General features: G+C 38.1%; 1 long non-coding RNA gene and 1 pseudogene across 1 annotated transcript; one reads left to right on the top strand and one right to left on the bottom strand.

Annotated features, from left to right (window-relative positions):
- Nucleotides 1–2304: 2304 nt before the first annotated feature.
- On the bottom strand, nt 2305–13917 carry LOC116553011. Its single transcript, XR_004269594.1, has 3 exons — nt 13890–13917; nt 7002–7006; nt 2305–2387 (listed from the first exon to the last, which is right to left on the bottom strand). It is a non-coding gene; the product is annotated as an uncharacterized LOC116553011 (long non-coding RNA).
- Nucleotides 3652–5855, top strand: LOC116553010 (annotated as a pseudogene).
- Nucleotides 13918–20595: the final 6678 nt, after the last annotated feature.

Raw genomic sequence — 20595 nt, 5'->3', positions numbered from 1 at the left:
ATAATTTAGGTGTAAGGGACATACCTGGAGCCTCTTCTGGTGTGGCTATTGGTCTTTGTTGGTAGAGGCCTGCAGAGGTTGAAGGTAGCACTGTATTTGGTCATGCTGAACTTTTACTCCTACTTTCTACTAACTCATTTCTACAAAGAAGATGGTCATGATTTTTATAAGTACTTGTCATAAAATCAGATTCTAAAACCCAAATACCAGGTTTGTAATCTGGTTGTTTTATGTGAGCAAACTTTTGAATATATTAGCCCTGTTCCTTTATGACTTTGTTTTTTAGTGTTCTGCAAGTTTCCTTATTCTTACCACTTTGGATTTTTTTGTTTGTTTGTTTGTTTTTTTTTTTTTAGACAGCATCTCTCTCTCTGTCACCCAGGCTAGAGTGCAGTGGTTCAGTCTTAGCTCACTGCAGTCTCTCCAGTCTCTGCCTCCTGGGCTCAAGTGATTCTTGTGACTCAGCCTCCTGAGAAGATGGGATTACAGGCAAGTGCTAACATGCCTGGCTACTTTTTTGTATTTTTAGTAGAGATGGGGTTTCGCCATGTTGACCAGGCTGGTCTGGAACTCTTGACCTCAGGTGATCCACCCATCTTTGCCTCCCAGAATGTTGGGATTACACGTGTGAGTCACTGGGTCTGGCCAGGATTTGTATTCTTGATGCCATTTTAGAGTTCTTCTTCCCTCCTTCCCCCAGATATAGCTTGTGTAATTTTTATCTGATATACCTTTAACCCAATAATCTAGACAGTCTTTTCAGGATTATGGTTTATACTTTCTCTAGACAGTGGTGAAGCTGATAACTGAAATGACCAATGGCTGCTTTGTGATGATGGCAGAGTAGAATCAAGTGAGACTTGAGGGCAGCAGGTGCGGAAGGCTCTGAACCCAGCCTGCCTCACAGCTCCAGTTTGTTCTTTCTTTCCTTCACTTCTTTTCTTTCTTCTCTTCATCTAGCCTTTCATTTTTTGGGGATGGGGTGGGGGAAGGGAGGAGAAAAGAGTGTGTGGTAGGAAAAAAGACACATCAGAAGAGGTAAGTAATACCTGCTGAGAGTATATTCCATTTCTCTCATTCCCTCCAGTTGTCCCCTGCTTCCTCCAGTCACCCTTTAGGGAAATAAAGTTGAGGTCAGAAGGACCTATGTGTTACAGCTGCTGCTTAGCTGCTATTTTTAGCATGGCTCTACATCAGGCTGGCACTAGGCCATGATGGCACAGGGCCAGCCTGTTGTGGGACTGCTCATAGATGTCAAAAACTTAACTTTTACTTATCAAACAAAACTAAATTTCAGACATATTCTGTGGTGTGGTACTCCATTTGCTTTTATTTTTTTGAAATAGAATGTACATGTTTTTAGAAGTGATTGATTTTTAATAGTAGTCATGCATAAATCTTGGAACATGTAACATATAGTTTATTTTAGGTATGAGAAAGATTTAAGAATTGTGTCAGACATGTAGTCCAGTTGAATACTTTTCATTTTGTGGTGCCACCAAGAGGTGGGAAATTTGCTTGATTTATTTACTATGCCTTGGGCATCTTTAAAATTGCTGTAGCTGTTGAAGTTGTGGAGTCTGAATTGGTTTGTATAATTATATCAGACATTAAAAAGAAACACATACTGTTTTTTTCTGCAGTTATCAGTGTTCTCTTGACTAACTCATTTGTGTGTGTTTGGATTTGGTTAATACTCTAGTAATATGTTTAACTAAAACTTGCTATTCATTTTGTAGGGAGCCGGTAGGTTTTAGTCGAAATAGTAGTATCTGGGTCTAGAGTCTGTACATCCCAGAGCCAGTATTATATAGATTGTATTTGCAAATTGAGTTTAAAGTTTTTGGATGCATATATGAATTTAAGAACTTGACTATCTGTTGCACTCATGATGAAAACTATATTGTATTCTTGAGTAATTTTGCAAAGAAAAATATCACAAGGTGAATTTATCTTTGGAAGGGACTTCAGTAAGAAGAGTAGTATTTGTTTTCTTTCTATAATGGTACATAGAAAAGCTGAGGGCATGTTGAGGATGATTTGTGGTGTACCATGAGCTGCACTGAATATAAATAGAAACACTGATGATTATTCAATGAGTAGTGGTATAATGTACTTAAATCCATTGGATGGCAGGATAATGTTTAGTGGTGCATTGATCTGACACCCTTCTTAAGGTAACACAAAATAGTTGGCCAAAATAACTAGAAGTAGAATCAAATTGATTTTCTTTAAGGTAATTATTGGATGAATTCTGCTGAATTTAGTTTTATGGAGATAAGAAAGCTTAGGTTGAGGGATTTAGTGAAAGGTGGATAGCGGGGTCTAGTATCCTACAGAAGGCAGATGTTTTAGAGTTTATTTACATTCTTACATCTTTTTTCTTTCTTTCTTTCTTTTTTTTTTTTTTTTTTTTTGATGGAATCTTAGTGTTGCAGCCCAGACTGGAATGCAGCGGCACGTTCTCCACTCACTGCAACCTCCGCCTCCTGGGTTCAGGTGATTTTCCTGCGTCAGCCTGCTGAGTAGCTGGGATAGGCGCCTGTCACCATGCCCGGCTAATTTTTGTATTTTTTTTTTTTTTTTTTTTTTTTTTAGTAGAGACGAGGTTTCACCATGTTGGCCAGGCTGGTCGTAAACTCCTGACCTCAGGTGATTGACCCATCTCGGCCTTCCAAAATGTTGGGATTACAGGCATGAGCCACCGTGCCTGGCACCATTCTTATATTGCAGGTTCTTATATTTTAGATGAGATCAACTTGGGTAGTTTGCTGAATTATAAGGAAACATAGTGACTATCTTGGGGATAGAATATCAAGTTTATTTAACTATATCATAGTGTAGTAATCATACAATAGAGTATCTTTCTGCAGTTAAAAGAGTAGATATTTCAAAAGTGGCTTGGAGATAGTCAGTTGACCTATTGATATAAATGTATCTCTCTAGATACGTATATATGTATAATTTAATATGATGCATAGAACATTGTAAACTACTGGATGTTAGTAGGTAAGTGACTACCTTGTGTATCCTTAATGCTATTTACATTTTGTTTAGATGAGTCATGTAAATGATGTGAGCTCCAGCTTAACATGCCTTATTAAAACCAAAGCCCAGTAGGTAGTTTGATTAGTGCTGTTTAGAGTTCTTATAAGCAAAGTGCTCAGATGACTTTCCTTATTAGAACTTGTCGGAGCAGTTTCTTTGCAGTTTTCATGGATCTCTCTTAGCAACGTATTAAAAAGGCATTTTGTTTAAGCTGTTTCATAAATAGCAAATTCCAAAGGCCTGGATTGTGTTGCATTTTTGCTTTCAATTATGACTCCTACAGTGGGGGAAAAAGCCTTTAAGAAACACTATTCATTTTAATAATTTGTAGCAAAATATTTTTATTTTAAAATGGATGGATTTTTAAAAAAAGTACAGATTCAAGTTTAATTCAAGGTTTTTCACTATTTTTATTAAAGATTTTCTTAGTTTGGGCTGGGCATGGTGGCTCACATCTGCAATCTTAGCACTTTGGGAGGCCAAGGTGGGCGGATCATGAGGTTAAGAGGTCAAGACTCTCCTGCCCATCATGGTGAAACCCTGTGTCTAAGAGGTGCAAAAATTAGCTGGGCGTGGTGGCTCATGCCTGTGGTCTCAGCTGCTCAGGAGGCTGAGGTGGGAGAATCGCTTGAACCCAAGAGGTGGAGGTTGCAGTGATCTGAGATTGCGCCACTGCACTCCAGCCTGATGGCAGAGCGAGACTCTGTCTAAAAAAAAAAAGTCATAGTTTGCATTTTAGATGTGTTAGACAACAATTGGTGATATAATGGCTAGTAACTATGAGTTCATGTAATGAGGTCTGAATTTGTTTCAATAGTTCATAGCTACTGTGTGTGGCATTTTGCTGAGTGAATCGTACCCATCCCTAAATTACCAAGTTACACAAAGAGGAGCTGACACTGAACAACATCTGGCAGTATTACGTGTTGTGCAAGAACAGGAAGGACAAATACCAAGCTCTAAGCAACATATATGGTGGCATCATCATTGGTGAGGCCATCGTCTTCTGGGAGACTCAACGAAATGCCAAGTGGTTGACTGTGGAGATGATGCAGGCTGGCCACCAGGTGTCTTTTTGTTAAGTGGAGAGCTGACCATGGAGCAGTGAGTATCCGTCATTCAGAAGTTTTAGGATAAGAAGGTTCTCATAAAAACCAGTGTTTGCACTGGAGGGATTGATGTGAAGCAAGTCACCATTGTGAACTTTGATCTCCCTGTAAACCAAGCAGAGGAGCCAGACTTTGAGACCTACCTCCAGTGCGTAGGGTGGACAGAACAGTTTTAGGAAAAAAAGGCCTCACCTGCAACATTATTGAAGCAAATAAGCTGTGTGTACTTATGAAAATCCAGGACCACTGTAGCTTTAAGCAGCTAGACATGGAAGAAATGGAAAAGATTGAATATTAAAGAAAAAACTGTATTGTTTGTGAGGATATTCTAATTTATGATAGAATGTCCTGGTGAATTTTGAAGATAATTTATTATGTTGACACTTTTTCGATGTGAAACTCACAAATGGCAAAATAAGTGTTATAGTATCCTTAGTTGTAAGACCTGAAGTCTTTTTGAAACCAAGTTGATTTTAAGCATGTGATCATTTTGAATTAAAAAAAGCAAGATTTAAAAAGAATATAGTTTGTATTTTTAAAATAGCATATGTGTGATGGAGTTTTGGTGGTAGTGGGTTAAGCTGTGGTGGATTAAGCTCTGAAAAACACAAAAAATTCATGTAGCAATGTTTAGATATAGAAAGTTCTCACCCCTACCTCCGTTTAGTTATTTATACTTCATTGGGTTGCATATTTAATGTTCTTGTATAAAAACTTTTTACTTCTTGATTTTTCCCCTTTATACTTCCTATTAAACATAGGAAACATTACAATTTAGAATGTAATCTGTAAAAGTTCAGTATATGACAGTCTATTTTAGGGTTGTTTTAGGAATTTATTGACTATCACATTTTTAAACTGCTAGTTTAAAAATTTACTCCATGAATTGCTATTTTCCTCTTTGATCCTTTACAATTGTGCAACAATTAATTTCTCCTCCTCTTTTGTTTCCCTCATCTTAGAACTGAGCTTTGAACCCAACTCTTTGAGGAAGGCTTAATAATTCTAAAGCATTCTATGTCTTAGATTCCTACTGTTTCCTCTTAGAAATCTGTAATAGTAAACCAGATCTTTTTAGATAATCTGGCTTCCTTTCTAGATTGAGAGGCATTCGGTCACTCCAGTGAATGTGGGTAGACCTTCTGAATTCTGTAAGGGATTTTTGTGGAGACTAACCCTCTCCTGATTCATGGTCTTTTCCAAATTTGAGAACACAACTGTGGAACTCCTCCTTAATGTAAAAATTGGAGAAAATTAGGGACAATTTGTTTTTATGAGAAATCAGAATAGTCTTTGTAGGACTGTAGATATCTAAACATCATTGATGGAGGAAGCATCAGTGAGCTAATCAAATTGAATCAAAATTTGGAGTGCTAACAGATGTAAAACTACTCTACTGTACACTGTTTCGGAGTAGTCATTTTGAATTTATCATTGTGTAGCAGACATTTCTAGTCTTTTTTTTGAGAGGGATCAGAATTACAGAGCATTTAAATACAAAGTCTCTTTTTGGAGTGAAAGATGAATCTGCTAGTTTGAAAAAAAATAATGGCAAATTTAAAATCTAGAACAGCCAACTACTGTATTAACAGTGCCAGGACATTATAAGCATAGTAGACATTGAAATGTCACTTGAATGAATGATAGTCTTAGATTATATGCCAGTCCTGTGGGTGTCTGCATGAAATTCTCTTAATTGAAAAAAATAGTACCAGTTTCTAATTTCCATTTGATTTTCTGAGTCTGAATTGCTGTTTCTTAGTATTTTAGGAAGGTGAATAGGAATATGATCTCTGGATAAGTAGGCTGGTTTTCAGTACTGGGTTTGTCATCAGTATATTTCTTCAAATACTCTTTGGGTTTCTTTTTTTTCTTCTCATTTGAAGGGACCTTTCTTTAAGCTTGTTGACTTACTAATAGTAGCATCATCCCAAAAGCTATTCTGAAAGCAATTTATCTGTTAGATGACTCCAACATCTAAACAGAAAGTAACTTGCATATTTCTGTGCAGAACGGTACCTTTGGGTTATGTAGAAAAATAATCATAAATGCCTTTGTGGGATTAAGAGATTGCCTTTTTCTTCTATTTGATACTTCATTTTTAAAGGAAATTGGTATAACTAAATTTAGTTTTTAAAAACTCTCCTCCTGGCCGGGCGCGGTGGCTCACGCCTGTAATCCCAGCACTTTGGGAGGCCGAGGCGGGTGGATCACGAGGTCAAGAGATTGAGACCATCCTGGTCAACATGGTGAAACCCCGTCTCTACTAAAAACTACAAAAAAAAATTGGGTGGGCATGGTGGCGCGTGCCTGTAATCCCAGCTACTCAGGAGGCTGAGGAAGGAGAATTGCTTGAACCCAGGAGGCGGAGGTTGCGGTGAGCCAAGATCGCGCCATTGCACTCCAGCCTGGGTAACAAGAGCGAAACTCCGTCTCAAAAACAACAACAACAACAAAAAAAAACCAAAAAAAACACTCCTCCTCTGGCTGGGCGTGGTGGCTTACATCTGTAATCCCAGCACTTTGGGAGGCCGAGGCAGGCGGATCATGAGGTCAGGAGATCAAGACCATCCTGGCCAACATGGTAAAACCCCGTTTCTACTAAAAATACAAAAAGTTAGCTGGGCGTGTTGATGGGTGCCTGTAATCCCAGCTACTTGGGAGGCTGAGGTATGAGAATCACTTGAACCCAGAAGGTGGAGGTTGCAGTGAGCTGAAATTGCGCCACTGTATTCCAGCTTGGCAGCAAAGCGAGACTCCATCTAAAAAAAAAAAAAAACAAAAAAAAACCTCTCCCTGTCACAGATGACATGCAAAAACACATATAACTTCAGAACATCCCACAAGATCTTACACATTGTGAAAAGACGTTGGCTAATTAATAGGAATGGTTTATTAAACTGGTCTCCAAAACGCTGGTGACTTTCTCTTGAGGTAGAATTTGCTTAAGACTCAATTTGCATAAAATGGAGTACACCAGAGCACTTTTTTGAACAATAATTTAACAATAGGGCTGTACTTTCAGTGCTTGGTCCCTGAGAGGGATGAGTTATCCAGATATTGGGTGACCACCTGTTCCTATTTGTCCAGTCGATCTTGGCTTATATCTCTTTTCCTAGACAGTCACCTCTTTCACTGGTAGAAGTGCTCCAGTTTGGATAATAAAGTCTGTGGTTACCCTAGCCATACATCTTGTTTCTCAGAAGGAAGAGGGCAAGATATAAATCAGTTTAGAATTGTGCCCTATGTGCTCTTCTATGTGTAGGGAGAATAAGAGAGGGAAGATGGGTATGTTTTTGTGATTGAAAGGTGGCCTTTGGCTTATTTCTGCCCTTGATGAGTGGGCTCTCCTCAGTCTCTTTCTTTCTTTCTTTCTTTTTTTTTTTTTGAGACGGAGTTTCGCTCTTGTTACCCAGGCTGGAGTGCAATGGCGTGATCTCGGCTCACCGCAACCTCCGCCTCCTGGGTTCAGGCAGTTCTCCTGCCTCAGCCTCCTGAGTAGCTGGGATTACAGGCACGCGCCACCATGCCCAGCTAATTTTTTGTAGTTTTAGTAGAGACGGGGTTTCACCATGTTGACCAGGATGGTCTCGATCTCTTGACCTCGTGATCCACCCGCCTCGGCCTCCCAAAGTGCTGGGATTACAGGCGTGAGCCACCGCGCCCGGCCTTCCTCAGTCTCTTTCAAAGAGGAAATATATGATTTTGTTTGGGCTGTTCAGAACAAAAGGAAGCAGTTAAGAGATTCTCAGTCTCCATCGGTTTGATGTCACCATCCTTGAGTTTTTTTTTTTTTTTTCCAATTTAAAGATAGGAAAATTTTATATTCTTATTCAAGGTTGTATTTTTTTTTTAGCATATGTTTGTATTAGTTCAGTTCTGTTTGTACATTTTCTTAGACTGATGTTCACAGGTACTGCTCATTTTAGGTACTCGCAGTTAGCCACTGGCATAATGTGTCATTTGTTAACCACATAGTCAGGAGCTTGGAGAAGATATCTGAGCCATTAGGAGGCTAGAGTCCTTTTTGCTGGGTCTTGGCTTACTATCTGTGTGTGTCTATGCAGAACACTTACTGGCTCTGAACTTCCTCAAGTCCTTAAAAAATAGGACTAATTATACCTCTGTCATGAGGCTGCTAAGAGCCTCACATGGGAATACATGAAAGTATTTGAATTCTAAATAGTACACAAAAGGGATTATACTGTTACCCTTTGCTTCAGTTTTACCTAATTTTTTTCATTTATTATTTTCTTCTAGTTTTCTGTATTTTTCGAAAATCCTGTAATCATTATATATTGATTTCATAGAGAAAGGAAACCTTGTTTTAACAAATCTAATTACCATTAAAACACAAATTTCTCTATCTACAGATTTATTTTTGTTAATAGTTTATTATAATCATTGCCTGATCTAGTGCAACTAAACAGAGCATGTATTCATAGAGGTGTATGCCTTAATGTCTTAATTTCTCCCTTGTTTTTGACTCTAGTGACTGATGAATTTTGTCTTCACTTGGAACTCTGGAATTCTCCTGAAAATGGAAAGGGGATAGCTAAAATAAATTCTGTATTATTCATGCATAGGATGGACAGTTGTGGACTGACCTCATCACTTAGGGTTTAGTTTCCAGGCTTCCCCGAATATGTACCATGTCAAGTGGAGGATGGAAGAAGATAGAACAACTTTTAAATTTATGTTTCTGAGTTTCTTATGTCGAATGACTGTACTACTACATTCCCTTCTTTTGGAAACTTTCATTAATAAATGAAAAGAGTTGGTTAGCATTTTCCCCAATTTAAAAATTTACATATAAAGTATTCAGAAAAATAATCTCAAATGAAATTTTCAGGGCTTATGAACTGAAATCTTATTTGTGTTTTCTTTCAATTGTATCTTTGGGTATCTTCATAAGTCCTTGCCTTGGAAAGCTGTGGTGATATGACCCAGATTACTTATTCCACATCCCATTTTTTCTATCCAAAGTTTAATATTTTCAGTGAAGTTTAGACTGGATTAGCAATCACATCATGCATTTTCCTCCTTTCTGACCTGTTAGTGGCCTTTCTGCACTTCTAATTTGTACCATAGAGCTCTATTAAAAATTTTTATATGCTATGTTTGTATACACATGCATGTGTAAGAGTGGATTTCGTGTATGTATAACAGTGTTAATCAGCTTGCAAACTTTGGACAGATAGGGCTCAGCTCTTAGAATGTGTATTGCAGCCAGGATGGTGTTGTCCATACCTACCCTGTGCAGAACCTTTGGTGGCTTCCCTTTGCTCAGAGCCTGAAGTCATTCATAGGTGTAAAGGCCCAGCATGGTCTAGCGTTGACCCTCAGCTACCTTCTGCACAGTGTTCTCCCTTCCCTTTCAAATGTGTCCAAGTTGCCCTGTCACCTGCCTTTGCCCATGTTCTTTTTTCTGTCTGGAATGTTCTTCTGTGCTTGGTTCATGCACTAATTGTCATCTTGGCTCAGAACTATCCTGGCAAAAAAATTACCTCCTTTGTAACTCTAATCATAGTTTTTTGTGTGATTTTTCCTTTTTCGGATTGTCCTCCCCCATAAGATTGTAAGCTCCAGGAGGACAGAAACTGTAAATATGTGTGTGAATATGTATGTATACATGTGTTTGTATCCATGGCTGTCAGTACAACCATTTGCACATAGTTATCTCCCAATAAAAGTTTGTTGAATAAATGGATGAAGGAAGTGGTTTTTACTTTGGGAGTATTTTCATACTCTCCAGGAGGAGGCACTGCTTTTATAGGTTCCATCTATCTATATCGCTCCATGCCATCACACAAAGAATATGCCAGTTTGAAAAATACAGCCTAGTTTTGTGTTTTTGGCTACTTTGGGCCACTCCCAAATTCCCCAAAGGTACACTTGCATTCACCTTTATGGTTAGAGGCACTTTCTTAGAATCTGAGTTTGAGAAACTGTGTGCTATTTTAATTACAGGAAGTACTTTGTCAAGGTCAGTTGTCTTAGAATGTGGATTTATATGACATAGTCTTATACATTCAGTTGGTCATGTATTACTGGGAAAAACCAACAGTCCTATTTGCAGCCAAAGATTGCAAGAGGATGGTAGGTGTGTAGTTAGAGCAGGAGACTCCCTTTTGATCATATGCATAGGTCAGTTGTCTTTTTCTGTCCTGTCTTCTCAGTTCTCTTGGATGAGCAGCTGTGTTTGGTCATGGTGGGCAAGGCACTGATATTGGAGCTCATGTGCAGGATCACTGTGGGCCATAGCAAGTTTGCCTGAACATTTTTTTTTTTTTTTTTTTGAGACGGAGTCTTCACCCAGGCTGGAGTGCAGTGGCGTGATCTTGGTTCACTGCAACCTCTACCTCCCTGGTTCAAGCGATTCTTCTGCCTGGGCCTCCAGAGTAGCTGGCACTACAGGTGCACACCACTACACCCAGCTAATTTTTGTATTTTTAGTAGAGATGAGATTTCATCATATTGGCCAGGCTGGTCTCGAACTCCTCACCTTGTGGTCTGTCTGCCTCGGCCTCCCAAAGTGCTCGGATTACAGATATGAGCCACCGTGCTTGGCCTTTTTTCCCCCTGTTGATCTGTGTATGCTTATGCTTGAGCTTTTTTTTCAGTTTTTTTCATCATTTTAATGTTTGCTTCCTCAAGTTAATCAAACATAAGTAGCAGGATAGAATGATCTTCCAAATAAAGTCATTTCTGTTTCAAAGTGGTCTTGGAGAAACATGAAGTTTTTTTCAGTATCTTGTTTGGGATGAGGATTGGGATGAGCTCTCATTTGAAACATTTATTTGGCATTTTATATTGTTCCAGCTCATAATATTGACCACCTTTTGAGTACTACCAATTCTGTGCTTTACAAGCATAATTTCTAGCTCTCACAACTTTGAGGAGAAGGTATTCTCATTCCAGGGTTGAGGGAACAAATATGAGATGGTAAGTCACTTGTCAGGACATCCAGGCAGTCTGTTCTAGACCTGGACACCTAGGCCTCTCAGCTCTCAAGAGGGATCATGTTTTCCAATTGTTGCTAGAGACAGCCTGTCTTTTTGCACATGTGTCACTGACACTCCTCCTTGGTCTGTGATACCATTCAAATTTAGTGGACTGACCTTTTTGAGCAGTGTTTCACTACTTCTGAATGTATATGTTTTATTTTTTTCTCCTTGGCTTCTGAATGTTCATGTTCTACTTTTTTCTCCTTGGTAGTGGTATTGGATATATAACCCATCCATGATGTAGTACATTCTTACTCCTTGGAGCTGATACTTCACTCAGTTGAGGGTGACTTTTTCTTTGTTGGACCTTTAAAAATAATTTCAATCACGACATTTATTGACATGAATACTTGGGCTTGAAACAATTACCATTTTCTCTGATGATTTCTTGATTTTAGTGGGAGACTTGGGGCATTGTGTGTGGGGCATACTTCAGAGAGAGAAGATTAATGTAACAAGCTGCATGAGGCAGGAGAGGTGCATACACCATAGTTACTGGAAGGCACAACTTTGAGTTCTTGCGGATTGTTTTGGCAGCCCTGTAGATAGATTCAGCATATGCTGAGGACATTCTCTTATTCCAAATTATATCCTAAAGACCTAACTCTTAGAGCAAGCCTTAGAGTGTCCTTTACCCAGTTGGTTTTTAGGAAAAACTCTTTTGTTTACTGATGAGAAAAGATTCTTTCTAGGCAGCACCCAGGAATACTTATTTGAATGTTTTTGTGCCTTCTTGTGACCTAATTTCTGCTGCCATCATACCCCCTGCTCAAATTAGTGAACTGCTTGGTGTGTTCAACTTTCTGTAGCATTTGTAGCTTTCTATGTAGACTGGTCACAAGTTAAAAGCTTAGGAAGTCTATATAACTTACCGTAATTTTAGCACTTTAACTTTTTAAGGTATACGTTTTGGTTGTCTGATTTATAGAAGTACCATGTAAAAATCCACCTATGCTATACAATTGCTGAAATACTGAGTAAGCTGTGCATTTTATGACCAAGTTATGGGATGAATAATTACTCCCTGGAGTGAATGGTTCAAAATGAAGTAACTGTATGCCTTAGGTGTGTGACGTGACACCAGATGTATTTAAGCCCCAAAGGTATGTAATTATCTCACTACTCTTGCACATACAGACAAGTACATTTATGCTTATGGCAAGAGTTTTATGTGCAAAAGAAAATTCACTTTCTGATAAGTGAAGGAGCAGTCCATTATTTTTGAGGGGCTCAGAAATTGTTTGGTATTAGAGGCTCCTTTTCAGTCCCCCTGAATTTCTTTAGGGTCTTATTTAAATTCATATATCGCTTGATTCTAGAGTAAACCATTATTATACCCTTGATTTTGAATATTAAGGACAGTTGAGGGAGTTTCTCAAAGCACCATTTTATGACTTACAGTCTGCCTCCTATATTCAGTGACTTGTTATGTATTCCATTGTTAAACTCCATTTTGATCATCTGTATTATGGCAATATATGTTGTACTTTGTTTTACTTTCTACTAAAAGTAAAAACTGTTTTATAGTCTACTTAGAGTTTTAATTTTTGTAATCTGTCTGGTTTTATTTACAGATCATGAAGAATTAAAGGTATCTCAAGCTGATTTGTTCTTTCTGTTTTTAAGTCAGTATTAAAGTATTATTTTAATCACATTAAAAATGTGACTGATATTTTTTGTTTATCACAGTTGTACTTAGCCCCACTGAGTAGCTGTGCTGCTGTTGAATTGTGTAGAGTGATGGGATTATATCAGTTTCTCTTGTCAAAGGACCAGATACATCAGCTTGGGGATTTAGCTTGGTAGTTAGGACTTAGCTTTCTGTTCTCAAGCCCAGGAGATGAGAATTCCTTAGCCTGGGTACCAGTGGAGGCCTACAGTGCCTACTGGGTCTTGCTTTGGGCTAGAGAAAGTCAAGTTGGGATGCCACTGGCTTTTAGACTAGAAGTAATGGTATTGATGTAGCTAAGTGATGTAGCTTACCTGTCTACAATGCGATCAAGAGGCTTTAAAAAATAAAAATAAAAAAATATATAGAATAGAATATGTATACATACATGTATACATAGGTAATTATATTAGAATATATATATGTATGTATATACATACACACACACAATATTAGTTGGCAGGAGCCAAAATGTTAACTTAGTTTTGTAAGTGTCTGAGAACAATACATCTAAAGCTTTACACTTTTAAAAAATATAATTTACAAGTAGTTTGTGGAAAAGGATAGTAGACTGCTACCATTATGCTAAATATCAATCTGTTCAGTAAAGAGACTGGCAAATTTCTATTCATCTGTAATTTTGCTGTCTGATGTGGTAGCCATGTGGCAGGCTGGAATTGAGATTACTGAAAGTGTAACACATGCACCAGATTTTGAAGACTTAGTGTAATAAAAAGAATGTAAAACATTATGAACAGTTTATTGAAATCATCATATTTTGTGTTAAAAGTATTATTAGAATTAATTTAACCTGTTTCTTTTTAATTTTTAAAATGTGACTATGAAATTTAAAATTACATAGTGGTTTTATTATTTTTTAATTAGTGCTAGTCTGTAGGTCCTTTGGTCTCATAATAAGTTCTGTTTATGAACAGAATTCAGCTATGATTTGATTACATACTTGATTTTAACTTTTTGCCAGCATAAATCTAAATACTGTAGTGATTCTTAACGTTTAGTTTCAAAACACCCTGTGTGTGTGTTTTTGGCAGAGACGGAGTCTTGCTCTGTTGTCCAAGCTGGAATGCGGTGGTGGGATCATAGCTCACTGCAGCCCCAAATTCATGGGTTCAAGTGATCTTCCTCCCTCAGCCTCCCAAGTAGCTGAGACTACAGGTGCATGCCACAGTGCCCAGCTTCAGAACACTCTCAGTTGCCCTTCACATTATTTGAGACTGTTTTTTATCTTAAAATTTTAAGGCAGAAGAACCATCTGCCAGTTGATTATTTTGTAGGTTTGAGACTTTGTTGGCTGAATTATTTCCAATAATATGAGTTAAAATTCATTTTATTTTCATACAAGTTCAGTGGGTTGGTTATGATATTTGGGATTTGATTTCTGGTAAAATACAATGAATGCTATTAATGAAAATGTTGAAAGTAATGGCAAAAACTGCAAGTTACTTTTGCACCAACCTAATATATTTACTTTAAAAAATCATTCCTTTGGACTTGGCTATGAAAATTAAAATAAGAAAACCCTCATTCCTTAAAAACATTGGCTTTTATACTAATCTGTCTTACAGGTTTGAGAGAGATGTATATATCCCATACTTCTGTCTTCATACAAAAGAAACTCTCTTTCTCCATATATGTATGTTTTGTATGAAGACAGAAGTATGAGTTTTCTTGAGTTGCAGTGTTTTTTGGATTTTATTAGCCATTTAAAAAAAACAAGAAACAGACCAACATAAGATGGTCAATTCTTTTTTTTTGTAGTATTTTTAAAAATGTAGTCTCTGGTTTAGTAGCATTGTCATCACTTCGTGATTGTTACAGATACATATTTTTGGGCTTCACATAGACATATTGACTGGGAAACTCTGGAGATGGGGCCCAGCATCTGGGTTTTAATAAGCATTCCAGGTGATTCTGGTACACAGAGAACCATAGAGAACCAGTGGCCTAATGTAGTGGTCAGGGTCCACTCAGGAAAAGAGTAACCATTCTTAAGTTTTTAGAACAGGAATTCAGTGCAGGGGATTGGTTATGCAGGTTATGCAGCTGAATCAGCAAGGGAGATATGATGACGCCTTTTAAAGCAGCACGAAGTTAATACACTCACTAGGGTTAGGCTATGGGAGTCTAAGAGCCAGGGATCACTCAGGAGACTGGAACATCCTGGTAGGGGCAAATAGGAGCTGGAGCCATGGAAAGCAGTGCAGCCATGGCTGGAAACACTACCTAAAGAAGAGATGGAAGAAGTGGGAGAAATGTCGTGAATTTTTCCTTTTTCTCATCTGCCAGTTTTCCACCAGTACCTCTTATACACTGAACCCAGAGAAAAGCCAGCCGATCTAGGAGCCTGAGAAATGGGGTCTGACAGTGATCAGCACCCTTGGGATACAGAGCTCTCAAAGAGTGTATCTGTGGATAAACAGACCCAGAACTGGCTCACGTAGTAATTACAGTTTAAAACAAAACATTCTAATATAGTTAAAAAATTTAAAAGGCATTTTAATACTATACAATAATCTCAGAATAGAAGACAATCTTCTTAATGGAATAATCATAGCTTTATGAAAACTAAACCATCCTTTTATAATTTCCCTGTTGGCTAGGAAAATATCTTCACAAGTGTCTTTGGATTTGGAAACATTACCTTATACCTTTGAAGGATTTAAAAAAAAATTTCTGTTTACTCCAGGACCTGCTTTAACCCTACTCTCCCTATTTGGTGAGTTACCAAGCTGTCCTTGGTTGTTATCGCGATCTTATGGCAGATGTGGGAAAGTTGCCTCCTCAATTTTTGACAACTTTTCCTGGAACATCCTGGATGTTTTTCTTTTCATATCTCACTTCTCATTTATTGCTTAAAACGAAGTTCTACCATTTTGTATGTCCTTTTGCCTTCAGTTATTTTGTGGCCCCCTATAATTTTTCGGTGTTCTCTTTTTTTTCCTGTTCTTTTTTATTGCTTCAGCTGTGATTATATATGGCTGACAGAAATTACTACAGTGATAGCCCTGTAACAAGGAAAATACAGTGATAGCCCTCTAACAAGGAAAATGCAGCTTGTAGAGATTTGAAGTTAGAAATAATGTCTTGAGCCTTTTAAGCCCTTGAAAGGGTCCTGAGATTCCCCCAAATTTCTGCAAAAATATCATGCATTTCCTCATTCTTTTAAGTTAATGTTTTTTCCCAGGCAGCAGTATTTAACTGCTATTATTTGAAGCAGTATTGTTTTAAAGTATTTATAAGAAATGGAAGCCTAAGAAGCTAACCACAATTTTCCCGCTTGATAGGTAACCGTTCTGAATTCCAGTTGACTGTCTTAGAATCCAGTTATGTGTTAAATAGTCCAAAATAAAATCTAATATTTATGAATACAAATGAGTCTGGAATATATAGTCTTGTTATATTTAAAAGTTCTGTGTTTTCATTTATTAATTTTATTCACATTCCAAAAATTAAGAAAACTGTAAATAGGTGAGGAACTGGTATTTTACTTGAGAGTTTTTACAAGCACAAGGAAATGCTGCTAGTAAAAATTTGGAAATGGAGAAGGAGTTCTTTCCATTTCTTGAACTCCGGAGGAAGACCAGTGCTATTGTTTTGTGTTTAAGGTGCTGAGCCAGATGCTATAGAGCAGTGCCTCTAAGTCTCTCTTACATCATAGCACACAGAAAATAATTTGTACTCTACTGGGGTAGGTAAGCTGCTAACAGGCTGGTGATTGGACACCACTGGCCTTGGCTGGCTCAACAGCTGACGTATTGCTGTCTTGGAATTTTAATCTCTGATATGGGGAAGCTCTGCTGTATAGAGGACATTTCAGGTGTAATGAACCTTAGTCTCATTAGGGGTGCAATACGTATAACACACAAAGTGGTAAATTATGATAGTGATGGTTTAGTGAAATGCTAAAGAAGAATAAGAGAGGTTAGTTCTGATTGAGATGGAAAGGATCTAACAAAGGCTTTGCAGTGGGGGTGGATCCCAGAAAGCATTCCATCTAGATATGGAGGGACCAAAGGGCAAGGGGAGTTTGGGAATGCCAGGGAGTGCTCATGTGATGGGAGGATTTGAAAATGCAGATAGGAGGCAGATACAGTGAGAACTGTTAAGAAAGAAGGCAGGGGTTCAGGAAGCCTCTTATGTGCCTGAATGGACTTGTGACCTTGGTCACCACTGATAGTTTTTATGTGGGGAATGAAGTGATCTGATCCCCCTCCCTTTGCAAAATTATTCTGGGGCTTGCCAGTTGAGAAATCCCTGGGGAGGAGAGGGCCTTGATGCAGGCTAGTTAAAGGCTTACACCTGGTGAATAAAGATGGGTGGACTTGGTAAAGAGGGAACTCGCAGATTTTGCTTATGATATGACAAAAATCACCTCAGATTTGGAGCCTGGGTGAGGAAGAGGATGATGGGACTGTTTCCAGAATTAGATTCTGTATGGGGGACAAGGAACTCTATTTTAGATGAGGTTTTGATGCTTGAAGAACAACAATTGTTAATATTGAGAAAGTGCTTTCTAGGGGCCAGATAGTGATCTAAAGCTTTTATTTTCTAAACTCACTTTATTTTCAAAACAACTATAAGAAGTAGGTAGTGTCAATTAGTATCCAGTCAGGAAAATGGAAAAAAAAACCACAGCAAAACCCAACCATTCTATTATAAGGACACATGCACACAAATGTTCATTGCAGCACTGTTTACAATAGCAAAGACTTGGAACCAACCCAAATGCCCATCGATGATAGACCAGCCAGGGAAAATGTGGCACATATACACCATGGAATACTATGCAGCCATCAAAAACGATGAGTTTGTGTCCTTTGTAGGGACATGGATGAACCTGAAAACCATCATTCTCAGCAAACTGATACAAGAACAGAAAATCAAACACTGCAGGTTCTCACTCATAGGTGGTGTTGAACAATGAGAACACATGGGCAGAGGGAGGGGAACATCATACACTGGGGTCTGTGTGGGGGAACTAGGGAAGGGACAGTGTGGGGTGGGGAGTTGGGGAGGGATAATATGGGGAGAAATGCCAGATATAGGTGATGGGGAGGAAGGCAGCAAACCACATTGCCATGTATGTACCTATGCAACAATCTTGCATGTTCTTCACATGTACCTCAAAACCTAAAACGCAATTAAAGAAAAAGAATATATATATATATAAAAGATTTAATGCAGGGTATTGGTTATAGTGATGTTGAAAGGGCTGGAGAAACAAAAAGAAAAAAAATGTGTTTTGGGTGAATGGTGTTGGACCAGAAAAGGAAAAGAGAGAAAAAGTTGTGTGTGTGTGTGTTGATAGTTGAATGAGTAAAAACGAGAAGAGGATGTTACTAAGTATCAGGTGTCCACTGTTGCATAAAGTACATGCTCTGCAGGTCTACTGGAGATCTTCATTGGTTCTGCTGTTTTGGAGCCACCACAGATGATGATGGAGCCTACAGTTGTCTGTTCTTGCTGTTGGAAGTATCACTAGAACTAGCAAGCAAAAAAGGCCTTTTTTTTTCTCTTACCTTGCAGTCTCTTGCCAGTGTTTCCCATGGGTAGATCCAAACTATAAGCAAGTTGACAAGGGAGTTTGGAAAATATTGTTTATAGACCTCTAGTCCTTTGTAATACAGAGAAGAGTTGAGAACCAACAGAAAAATAACTGGCAGAGCAAGTATCTATAACCAAGTATCTATAATCAATATCACTATAACCAGTACCTTGCATTGAATCTTTCTCTGCTTAAGATATCTATGTAGTGGTTGGTTTTTGGTGTGTGTGTTTTTTTTTTCCCATTTTCCTGACTGGACACTAACTGATGGCACCTACTTCCTGTAGTTATTTTGAAAATAAAATGAGTTTTTAAGCTTGCTTTACAGATGTGAAAACAGGCATGGAGAAGGAAAGTAGTTCTCCTAAGGTCACATAGCTACTGCTTGGTAGAGTTAGGGTGTGAATCCAGGCAATCTGATTTCAGAACCTGTGCTCTTATCTCCCACTCTTTGATCTTGCCTCCACATGTGATAATTCTTAGATTTGTCTCCTTATTGCCGAGCACTTCAAATGAGTGGCTGTTTCCATTGATTTTGCTTATCTAGCACTTATTTTTATTTTGATTTCTGCTACTGGCTTTAGTTTTTTACCGTCACCTCTGGAACATCCCTCTTCAAGGTCACTACTGATTTTATAGCCAATACAATGGGTAATTTCAGCTACTGTTTCTATTTGATCTTTTCCTGGCTTTTGGTATCAGTAGTCATTTATATGGAATTCAAACCTTGACTTCTGTGATGTTAGACTTGCTTGTTTTCCCCTTGTCTCACTGAGGCTCCTTGCTTTTCTTCTTTCTCTTCTCCTTCCGTAAACCATTGCCATCTTTTGGATTGAGTTTGAATTTGGGTGTGTTATAAGAAGCCCCTTAATTTTATATTTAAATCAGGACCAATAAAAAGATCAAAAACATAATTCTTGTGGTCTTTTTCCGTGTGTGTGTGTGTGTGTGTGTGTGTGTGTGTGTGTGTGTGTGTATGTGTGGTGGCGGCGGCAGGGCAGGGGGTGGTAAAGTCACAGAGAAGTGGTAGTATTAGATTCCAGTGTGGACTCTTCCTTGGGCTAAAGGAGAGGATCTTGCTTTTGATTACCTACCATGTACCAGCACTGTACTAAGTGCTTTAAACACATTACTTCCTTTTAATTTTCCTGTGTGAAATTGGTAGCTACCTTTATTTTACAAATGGAGCAACTGACTTGTGTGATGAACAAGTAGTAGAACTGGGATTGAAACTCTCATCTGACTGCTTCTGACAGCCAGGTTCTTTACTCTGGATCACCTGGGAAAAGCTCCAGTTTCTTATCTGCTAAATGAGGGAACTTGGCAAGATAATTTTAAAGGCCCATTTCAGTATCATCATCCTGATTCTATAATGTACTGATTGTCCTAGGCAGTAGTTGCCTCTTTTTTAAGTAAATACTGAAAAAGGAAGTTACCATCCCACTACAGAAATGTTCTGCTTTATTAAGACCAAGAATACTGACAGGTTATTTGTAAGAAGTTAGAAATAGACAAAGACATTTAAAGTAGTCATGATACTAGATTTTTGTGTATGTTTTCAGGAAACCTCCTTACCTCCAACTGAGACTGCTGCCCGGAAGATTAGAAGCTGTGGCTTCTAATGACAGAGGCTCAGGGTAAAGCTTTGGGACATCTCCAGTCTAAATAAAGGGCAACTGTGTTATTCTATTATGCTTTATGTTGAAAGCATTTGCTTTCAGATTGTTAAGTATTATCCTTTCCTCACAGAAAATTCAGTGTGAAATTTGCAAGAAGATCATGGAAAACATAATTTAAGGACTGGATTCACTGTGGTGCAGTTTGACACCTTTAGAAAATTAACAGACAAACCTAAAATGCTTAACCATTATGTGAGTCTCCCACATGTCTTCAAATATGGAAATAGATAGTTTAAATGGATACCAATATCCTCTCTTGGTATACAGTACTTACCATAAAGTATTAAGCAAGTATTCCTAGATATGGATTAGTAAAGTAAATAAATTTCCAGGCTTTGTAGCATCTTTTTTTTTTTTTTTTTTTTACTCTCTTTACCTTATAAATACTTTCCAATGCTTCCTCATTCACGCCTTAGTTTTTTTAAATGGGAAATTGAGATCTGCCTCCTTCTAAACTTTTTTTTTTTCCTGAGACAGAGTCTCGCTCTGTCCTCCAGGCTGGAGTGCAATGGCCTGA

This window comes from Sapajus apella, unplaced genomic scaffold, assembly GCF_009761245.1.
Source record: "Sapajus apella isolate SASKATOON/1434 unplaced genomic scaffold, GSC_monkey_1.0 scaffold1, whole genome shotgun sequence".
Taxonomy (NCBI): domain Eukaryota; kingdom Metazoa; phylum Chordata; class Mammalia; order Primates; family Cebidae; genus Sapajus; species Sapajus apella.
Note: the sequence above shows the minus strand (reverse complement) of the source record. Positions and strands in the feature narration are given on the sequence as shown.